This window comes from Rattus rattus, chromosome X (assembly GCF_011064425.1).
Source record: "Rattus rattus isolate New Zealand chromosome X, Rrattus_CSIRO_v1, whole genome shotgun sequence".
Classification (NCBI taxonomy): Eukaryota; Metazoa; Chordata; class Mammalia; order Rodentia; family Muridae; genus Rattus; species Rattus rattus.
The window spans coordinates 57,416,601-57,426,397 of record NC_046172.1 but is presented as its reverse complement, the minus strand read 5'-3'; positions in this window follow the sequence as shown (position 1 = coordinate 57,426,397).

The window sequence follows — 9,797 nt, the reverse complement described above, 5'->3', positions numbered from 1 at the left end:
GAATTGTATGACCTCCACACAGCTTGATTAGTTGTGAAGGGAGAACTTGAGCCTGGGTCTTTGGATTCTTGTGATGCTGTAGAAGATGGGTGCCATTGACCTGTCAGCTCCTCAGTCCTAGGGGTCTGGCTCTGTTCGTCTGTGCCTGAGTCAGGCCCAGCGCTTCCCTGCCAAGCTGCAGAGGAAATGAATCCCCTCCCATAACTTGCAGTCCTCCAGCAAGCTAATCAGCTAATTCACACTGTGGTGTCAATGGCAAATAATAACTTACTGTAAAGTGCTAATGGTGTAATTTCAGGCTCTCCAGGCTGGTTAGAGGCTGGAAAAGAGCTGTGGGGATAGGGAGACTTTTTAAAAGTTCATCATATTATGTTATGAGTCGTTTAGCCCATGCCCTGTGCTACCACATAAGCATGTGATGCCCATTGGTCTGGGGTCATAACCTACTGAAGAACACAGTCCCACGGGTTGTCTGACACCCGCTCTTAAAAAGCACACTTCTGAGGATGCACCCAGACTTACCTGACTTCGTTTTCTTTTCAGGCTCTACTTTCAACAGCAGGGACTATTTCAGCCAGGGCCTGGCCATGTGAGAGGAGGAGGTAGCATGGACCTCCAAGTGGGAAGCATGACACTGATCTAAGGACTCCAGTAATTTGGCTTCCTTTTCCTTTGTGTTTCTTTCCTTTTCCATGTGCCATGTTCAACTTCCAGGGCCAAACCCATGTTTCCTCACAAGGCTGAATGCCCACACATACTTCCATTAGAAGGATTATGACAAGGAGGCCCAGAGAACTGGAATGACTTGCTCAAGGTCATGCCTTAAGACAGGGAGTTTGAGTTGACATTCATGCCTTGTGACACTTGTCCTTGAGGCTGACAAAACCCTGTCTCGGCAGAGAGGAGTAGTGGATTCTCCGGAGAGCACAAGGCTTATGACTCTAAACAGACGCAACAACCTCTACACAGGTTTCACAACTACTCACTAATCAACTCTACATGGCAAGTAGCTGGTAGCCCCAGCAGTCAGCATCAGGACCAAGCATGGACTCAAGAGTTCAGAGGTCCCAATACGCTCTTGCCCCGCCACCCACACTAGAATTCTCAGGGCTGACACTGGGGTCCAGGCCCTCAGGAAAGGTCCTGTGTGTCCCTAGGTTTCCTTGTAGCCTGGCTGGTATTTGGGATATTTGGGGTTCAAGCCCAGCAGAGTCCCACATCTGGATCCCCTTAGCTCTCCGCGTTCCTTCTTGGCTGAGAAGAATGTATTCAATGCCGGAGGAGCTGCTGGACTGCGGACTTGCTGCCCGGACTGGCTATCAAAGCAGAGTGGCAGCAGGCCCCTGGGGAGGGGCTTCGTGGGCTCTCCATCATCGAGCAGCCCGCCCTGCCGCCGGTAGCTCCAGGGTGGAGCAGGGGCCTTTCAGCAGGCACTCCGCGGCGCGGCTGCAAAAGAGCCAGCCAAACTGTCGGGTGCAGCCCGGGCAGGCCCGCTGCTTCTGATTAGTGGCTCACTCTCTGCTTCTGCCCCACCAACCTGCCCTCCACCCCCACCCCAGCCAGAACTGCCGCAGCCACCATGTGCCCCCAAGACCGAATTAGAGAATAGGGAAGGGCCTTGGGGTTCCTAACCAGGGCTGAGTCGAGCTGACTTCTGTAGACCCTGGAAAAAACAGACATTGGCTTTCTCTCTTCCCAATCTTCATTTGCTCTGCCTTCGAGTTCCCTCTCTGAAGAGTTCCAACCACAACCAGCCTTAGTGAGAAGCAGTTATTAAAAAATAATACTAAGGCATGTGCAGTCTTTTATACTGCAGCATAGTGGTTAAGGGGAAAGGTTTTGGAGCCAGGCAGCCTGGGTCTAAAGCCAGTTTTGTCACTTATTAACTCTGGGCCCCAGGTCTCCCCCACATCCCATTTTGAAAGTGCCAAAACAATAGGCCACCAGGTCCTAGGGTTGTCCTGAGACTTAAGTGAGTTAATACTATAGAGGGTTTATGCCCGGCACACTGAGCACCCAATAAATTCTTAGTATTCCAAAATTTGTTTCCATCCCTTGACTCATTTGAGCCTCTAGCAAACCTGGGCTGTGAAGGCTGAAAAGAGGTTCCATAGCGAGGAGAAGCAAGGTTGGGGCTTGTCCTCGGCAGGTCTCTCTGTTCCCCTGCACTGTGTCCTTCCAGGCACTGCCTTCAGTGCATCAAGCAACTGAGGATGGGAAAGAGCTTTTCTCCCGGCTACACTTTTTACTTTTGCTGTGGAGGCCAAATCACAGATTTCAAAGTGGGAGGCCAGAGAACCGACAATCCTGCCTAGCTGGGGCTTCAAAGTGGTGTGGCCCTCGTAGGAGCAGCCCAGACTCCGTAGGGCTCTCAACATGATGCCCCCTAAGATGCGTGCCTCTCGGATTTAAAGTCTCCCTGGGGGGTGGGAGCAAGAAGCCAGGCATCCACACTGCCTGGAAAGGACTTGGTTCTGATACCTGTGCCCATAGAGTTGAAGGGACACCTTCATTGATTGGAGACTTCCACCAAAGAAGGAATAGGGAGCACGAGAACTCAAGGGCCAGCCCTTTAGCCTTCCATATCCTGGGTACCCCAACTCACCGCCTGTGCCCTCTTCTACGCCACTGTGCTCTAGGCAGGCCACACTGCTGCAGGGCTAGGGAGGAGGTTAGGATGCCACAGAAAAGCATGCGTGTGCGAGCCCCTGTTCTTTTCTTGCAGGCTGAAGCCAAGGGATCTGCGCCAGCCCCACAGGGAGCTGGCAGGAAAGCCTCCAGGGAATGTGACCACAGCTCACCCTGCCTTTGCCACAGGCCAGGGCCCAAAGGCCACACGCACCCTTTCTAAATTGAGCCCAGAGATTGCTGAGGGTTGAGTTCTCTAGCTGAGAGAGAAGACCCCAAAAATGCTGCTATGACCCAGAATGGCCGCTCCCACAGAAGCAGTGAGGCAACTTCTCTCACACAGTTGGTGGGAAAAGGAGATGGGCAGAGGCTAAATCCAGATCCCTCCTGCCACCTGGGAAGTGACTGGGCAAGCCTCCAGATTCCAATCTGCATGTGGAGGTGCTCATACCTGTGGCTCGGGGCTTAAGTGGAGGCAAAGGCCATGCCTTGTAAGAGCTGGTAATGGTGGGAACTGCACTAAACTTGCACTCGTGTTTCTTATCAGGCCCCGTGCAACCATTGTCCGATGAATGGCAGGTGTTAGGCACTGTGGCATGCATGGCAGCAATGGCACCCTGATCAGGCTGCATCCCTTACAAAGCAGATATTGCGCTTGTCTTTTGTTTCTCAAAGCTTTTGCATTCTCTGGTTTCTACTCACTGTCAAATCTGGTTCTGTTTCAGTCACAGGTTCTATGAGAACCACTCCATGAACTATGGAGAAATCCCTAGGTAGCTAAAGTTTGGGTTTTGTGTGTGTGTCAGACCCCATCAGACTGTGGAGGACAGGAGGTTTGCCCTGTGGCTCGCATCTCCCCTCTTAGGGATTCACATGTGTGCATATAGAATGCACATGCACACACACACACTATATACATGCAATTTCATGTGCTTACTATTAGCTCCTGACCTGGCCCACTAAAGCCTTCGGTGCAGAAGAGTCTGTGAATTGACCGGCGTGAGAAAAAACTGCCTAGTGTAGAGGCAGAGGTTGAAACAGGATGAGTTCTGGAGGCATCAATTAGCTTCAGCCAAAAGCTACCCTCTCAAACAAGTGACTAGCCTCAGCAAGGGTCTGGCCCCACTGGGCACTCATTTTTACCTCTTGTCCATAGTTCTTCCATTGTTGGACCAAGAAGACTAGTACAATGCACAGCCACAGGCCAAACCTGTAGGCCAGGGCTGACGGGACACTATATCTGCAATAAACACAACACACACACACACACACACACACACACACACGCTGCTTTTATTTTCATGAATGGGACATAACTCCATGCATAATCATGTTTTCCTGACAATGCTAACATAACAGCATATAACATATAACATAACATAACAGCAAATGTGGAACATCCTTGCACACTGCACATGTGGCCCACCTTGCACTTTTGAATGGCCACATTGTATTCAATTCTTCTGAGTCATGTTGAGACCCAGTCCCCTCACAAGGGCCGTTTAGGCTCTGTATACCCACAGCACACGAAGACGTGTTTCGTTGTTAGAGACTGCTGAGCTAAATGTTTGCACGACATCTTCCCACTCTGTCCTCGCCTGGATGATCAGGTTCTTGGAGGCTGGGTTCTGGGCTTACAGGAGAGAAAGCCATTGCAGACCCCAGCACTAATAGCCTTCAAAGGTCTTAAGACCAGAGCTGCCTTCCTGGTCAGGCCCACCACAGAGGAGTAAGTCCTGGCATAGCTAAGCCAACATATCCGCAGCCTCTCCCTCCATATCCAGCTGGACGGGCTCCTGAACAGGATATTTGGCTAACACCTCCATCTGCTTCTGGAACCTGTATTGCCTCCAGTCTGGGGTCCCTATTTTCTACTCCTGTTTGCCTGGCAGAGACCAGGATAGCAGCTTCCCTCTACCAGGGATGCCCACCTCCAGAAAGCACATCTAGGCACAGATAATCGAATCCCCAACGCTTCCAAAGTCCACTGGCAGCACCTTTTGGACGTGGGTGGAGTGAGGCCAGAAGCTGGGGATTTTCCTTAATAGCAACTTGGCGCCCCAACTCATTGGCAGCTCTGCCTGCCTGCCAGCCTGCCCCCCACACTCCTGGAGGAGCCTTCATCTTCAAAGCTTTTTGGGAAACAGTTAATTAACCCTCACAGCCCTACTGCCTGCCTGCCTGCCTGCCCAGCCAGAAGGCTGTGTTTCTCTCAGCTCCGTGGTATTGGGGGTTGGTGGTGAAAGCAATGTCTAGAGAAAAGGGCATGGAGCCAGAGTGACAGCTAGTAGGACCCCCAAAGTTAACTCAGACTACATATGGACTAGATGTAGAAGAGCTTACCTTCAAACACAGGTATAAAACATTCTGTGCCTTAGAGTCCTCACCTTTAAAACAGGACTTGCATGTGAGACAGAAGAGGGGCAAGTGTCCTGGGAACTGTGTGTTCAAATGCTGGCTGGCTGGAATTGGGAGTGTCTGGGGAGCTGCTTCAGGCAGGGCACTGAGGGAAAGAGGCCTGAGGGAGCTCTCAGAAGGGACTGTTACTGGCTTTGGGAAAATGGAGAGAGGAGGTGGGCACCTTGCTTCTTGGTACCAACTTTTTGTCTATCTCTTTCTCACACACAGGGAGGGAGAGAGGGAGGGAGGGAGGGAGGGAGGGAGACAGAGAGAGAGAGAGAGAGAGAGAGAGAGAGAGAGAGAGAGAATGCTCATCTGTACATGTATGCACACAGACACGCACATGAACAAATACACTGAAATTAGCTGGATGTGCCACAGCTGTCTGAATGGCTGTCCTCCACAAAGACGTTCACATTTAGGTGTTCTGAATGCAGGGAACCCAGGGAGGTGTAGATAAGTATTGGATGGTAAGTGCAATGTCAAACGAAGCAGCCTCCTCCAATAGCCGATCTTCCTGCCCTTGGTTTTTGTCTGCTCCCCCACCCAGTACCCTCTGTTTCTGAGGGCAAACCTCACAGCTTTCCTGCCTACCTATGCATTTACTGATTTCACATGCTCTGTGTCCTCTGTAAGACTAGATGCTCTGTGTCCCCCAGCCCCTAGCACTTTCTGGAACTGCTAGAATATACTGTGCCTCTGCTCTGGGTTTCATCATGTTGTGTGGGATTCCCATCTTCACATCAAAGAAGAAAGTCAGCATCGTCTTCCACACAGGGAAACTAAGGTTTAGAATGAGGAAGTTATTTGCCCAGTGTCACACAGTTACTGTGAAGGTGAAGGAGAGGTAGGACTCCAACAAAGGAGCCCCAGGACACCACTCCCCAGCATACTGGCTTGTCTCTTGGTGCTTTCAGGGGTCTCCTGTGCTGGTGGGCAGGAGCTGGGTTAGGATAGCACCTAGTCCTTGGGGGCTGGTGGAGCCAGCTGCACTCTGACTGGAAGGGCTTCTAGACCCTCACATGCCTACATCCATTCCAGCCCATCTGTGTGAGAACTTGAGGGTAGTCACCAGTTTGCACCCCAGGAGAGGCAGTACTGACTGGAAAGAAGAAAGGCCCAGAGAGAGAAGCTAGACTGAGAGCTGTTGGTGTTCTAACCAACACACTCTCCAGCTTTCCCCTTAGGTGTGGGCAGAAGAGGGGGGAGTCTGGCGCCTGGTAGGAGGGGCAGCCAGGTAAATAGCCCTCCCCTAGCAAGAGGAGGGGACTGGAAGTCCAGAAGGGGAGGCTTGTTTCTCTGGAAGGGAAACCTTCAAACACTAATTGGTAGTTGCAAGTAATTAAAGTAATTTACTAAGATTATAAAGAAATTTCTTAAGAGTGATTAAGCAACTCCAGCTGTGTATAGCTGTTGGTAATCACTTCCCCAGGGGGGTTAGTGCACTTGGCAGGGTGTCACAGGGAGGCTCACACCCGATGGGTTCTGATTCCTTGGCAGGGGGTGGGTCACACAGGCTGCAGGGTATGTTGGGAGACCGCTGAGACTCTCCACGTGAGGCTAAGATAGGTCTGAGGGAAGACGGACGTTCCTTTGTTCCAGGACCCCTCAGAGGCTCAGGCGTACCTGGATCCATTCATGTAGGAGCTCTGCATTGACATCTGATTCCAGATAGCACTCATACATACACAGGCAGAAAGAGACTGCCACCATCACAGCCACTTGCATACTGCTGGGCACTTAGACAATTCATACAGATATTGGTACAGGCCTTTGTACCACACTCAGCCATACTCTGACACTGGATAGATGAACTTAGATGGTTATAGTCATGCATATACACAGTTATAGATGTACCTAGACACAGATTTCCATAAGGAAATGAACAACCATATACACAGTGCCACATGTGGACAGACATGACTATATAGTCATATATGTCCAGGCATCTATCTCGACCTTAAGCACAATAGAAAATTGACTTAGATACTCAACTCAGCCATTGTGCATTCACACTCACAACCATATCTAAACAAATCCTGTACACACCATCACCACTATCTGCTTGTCCTGTTATTTACTGAGAGCTGCCTCTCAAGTCCTCGGAATCCTCAGAGGTGACAAAGTGTTTCTATGAAACACTGTCCTGAGGATCCTTCATAGGCCACTGTGAACCTGGCTAGCTAGGTAAACTGGAGGTGAGTTGAGGGGGCATGGGAAAAGGACCCAGGCTGGAGTTGGGCGTAGCTGCAACAGCTCCGAGGGGTCCTCTGTGGCAGCAGGAAGCATCACAGGATAAGACTCTAATTCTAGAACACTGTTTTCTAGGTATTTGACTTTTATTGTGTCCCTTTACAGTTGTGACATTTGCTTTCCTAATCTGTAAAGCAAGGGTACCTCTGCCGCCTTCTTCCCAGGCGGGATTATCACGAATCTTGCAGCAGTGGATGGGAGTTTCCTTCCTGTGACCCTCAATGGACTTCTTGAGCTGCTCGCTCTTTACCTAGGGACAAATCTCTTCGGATAGTCCCTATGTAAAAAAAGCCACCAATTGATTCTGATGTTCTGTGGCTCATCCCCAGTCACTCAGACCCTTGGTCCTCAAAGTTAGCAATAAAAAAATTGAAGTTAGCCAGAGCCTTCCATCCCCTCAGGAGCCCTGGCCTCTTTGGTCCTGGCATAGCTTTGTACTTGCTGTGTAAGCTTAGGGGAAGCCCCTTTCACTTCTCTGGGCCTCAGTTTCCTTCTTTGTTCTCCTAAAGGCTAGACATAGAGGGAAGGAATAACCTTGTTGATTACTAAGCCCCTGCCCTGCACTAGCAAACCAGGGTTCATGTAAATGACCCACTTGAGTCTGGGCCCAGTTGAATGATGTTAATCATGATGCCTATTATTTTGTCCTAAGAGGGTCTCTGCTCCCCTAGGGCCTATTGGTGTTGATGAGGGGTGGGGGTGGGAGCTGATCATGAGGGTGTCTTGCTGGGGAATACAGGAGTCACAAGAACAGGCATAAAAGACAGAGAGAATGAAGTTACAAGCGGTGTCCATGAAACCATAGAAGAAAAGGAATCTGGGAAGGGCCTATGAGAATGGCTGTCTCAGCCCTATTTCCATTTCAATGAGTACTAGGGTTAACTGGGACCCTACCTCTTGACCCTTTGAGGCTTGCCCTCCCCCACTTGCCACTTGTTTTTCTGTCCAGAGCAACCTTAAAGTCCTTAAAACACAAAAGGGCATGGGTCTGTTGCAGGGCAGCAGGCAGAAGGGATGCTGGGAACAAACCCCCTTCCCAGGTGGCCAGGGGAAGAGCAAGTGATAGGGCTGAAGGGTAGAGAGAGCAGAGCCCATTGCTCGCAGCTTGGAGAAAAAAGAAAAATCATGTAGGAAGGCCTGGCCTATGCCAGGCCCAGACTAGAGGTGTCTGACTGTCACCCCCCAAAGACGAGTCTCGTCACTACATTGACCTTCACTGGCTTGTGTAGATTCTAACATTGAACATTCAGGTGCACAGTTCCATCTCAGGGTACCAGTATATCTGTTTGCTTCCTTCAACCTGTCAGTTGCTCTGTGAGGGTGGAGATCAGCCTCCTCGTCTCAGGAATCAGACCTTGGCACTGACAGACACACCTAGGTGGAGCTGCACTTGGAATGGAATCAGGCGTTCTAGTGACATCTGAGAGTACAGCCGTAACACCTGTTCTCTTTGGAGTCAGAAAGGGGTCCGGCCTTGAGAATAACCTTAGCCAGCGCTGGTGTCCAAACCTTTGCCTTTAAGAGTTAGAGGTGCTTGGGCCCCGATTAACTTCTCCGTTGGCTATTGTCATGTGAGTCTATGTCATCCTCTTCCCATTTCTTTTCAGTTTTTCACTGGGACACTAAGGTCTGTAGAGTGGTGGAAAGAGGAGTTATTCAAACCCTGGCCTGCCTGCTGCTTTGTGTGTGTGTGTGTGTGTGTGTGTGACCCTGGATAAGTCACTTCACCTTTCCCAATGAGCCTCAGGTTCCTTACCAATAAAATGGGCTCAGTCACTGCCTTTGCTATGAGTAAGATTACTAGAATCATTAAGTACCTGACGTACATCCTGTTCTCTATTTGACCTTCGGTGAGGAATAATTCTTTCTGTGCCCCCACTCCATACAGTCCCAAGTCTCTGTCCCAGTACTTCATAAGGCTCTCTTACTTCTTCCTGCCTTCTGTTCAGGTTTTGCCCTGTTGTTTAGCTTGGGATTATTCCGTTCCCTGAGAATGTCAACTCTCTCGAGTCTCAAGAGAAGCCTTTAGCCAGGGGGAACTAGAGGAAAAGGCGACCTGCTCTAAGAGTTCCCAGGAGAGGATGCTGCATCTTAAGCTTAAGGTTGCAGATGCCTGAAACACTGGGTTCTCTAAGTCAGAAAACTGGTTCTCTCCTGTGCAGCTCCTGATTTCCTGTCCACTCCTTCTCATCCCACTGTCAGAAAAGGAAGAACAGCTGGTTCCCATCCTCGGAATAATAAGCTTGCCGTGCAAATCGTTTTCCAAAATCATTAGGCCACAAAGATTCTATTCAGCTGCAGTGTTTGTGCTGGTCCCACCCTCGTTTCCCTGCAAGATGGCCACTTAACAGAGAGCATGCAGAGACCACCCGAGACCTGGAGACCTCAGCTCACAGCCCTGTGCAGACTGTCTGAGAGCAAGAAACTCAGGAAGACAGACCCACAAGGCTCAGGGACCAGGAGGATAGGAGGCATGTGGAATTTTGCCCTTTCAGAATAGCCCTGAGCAGTGCCCA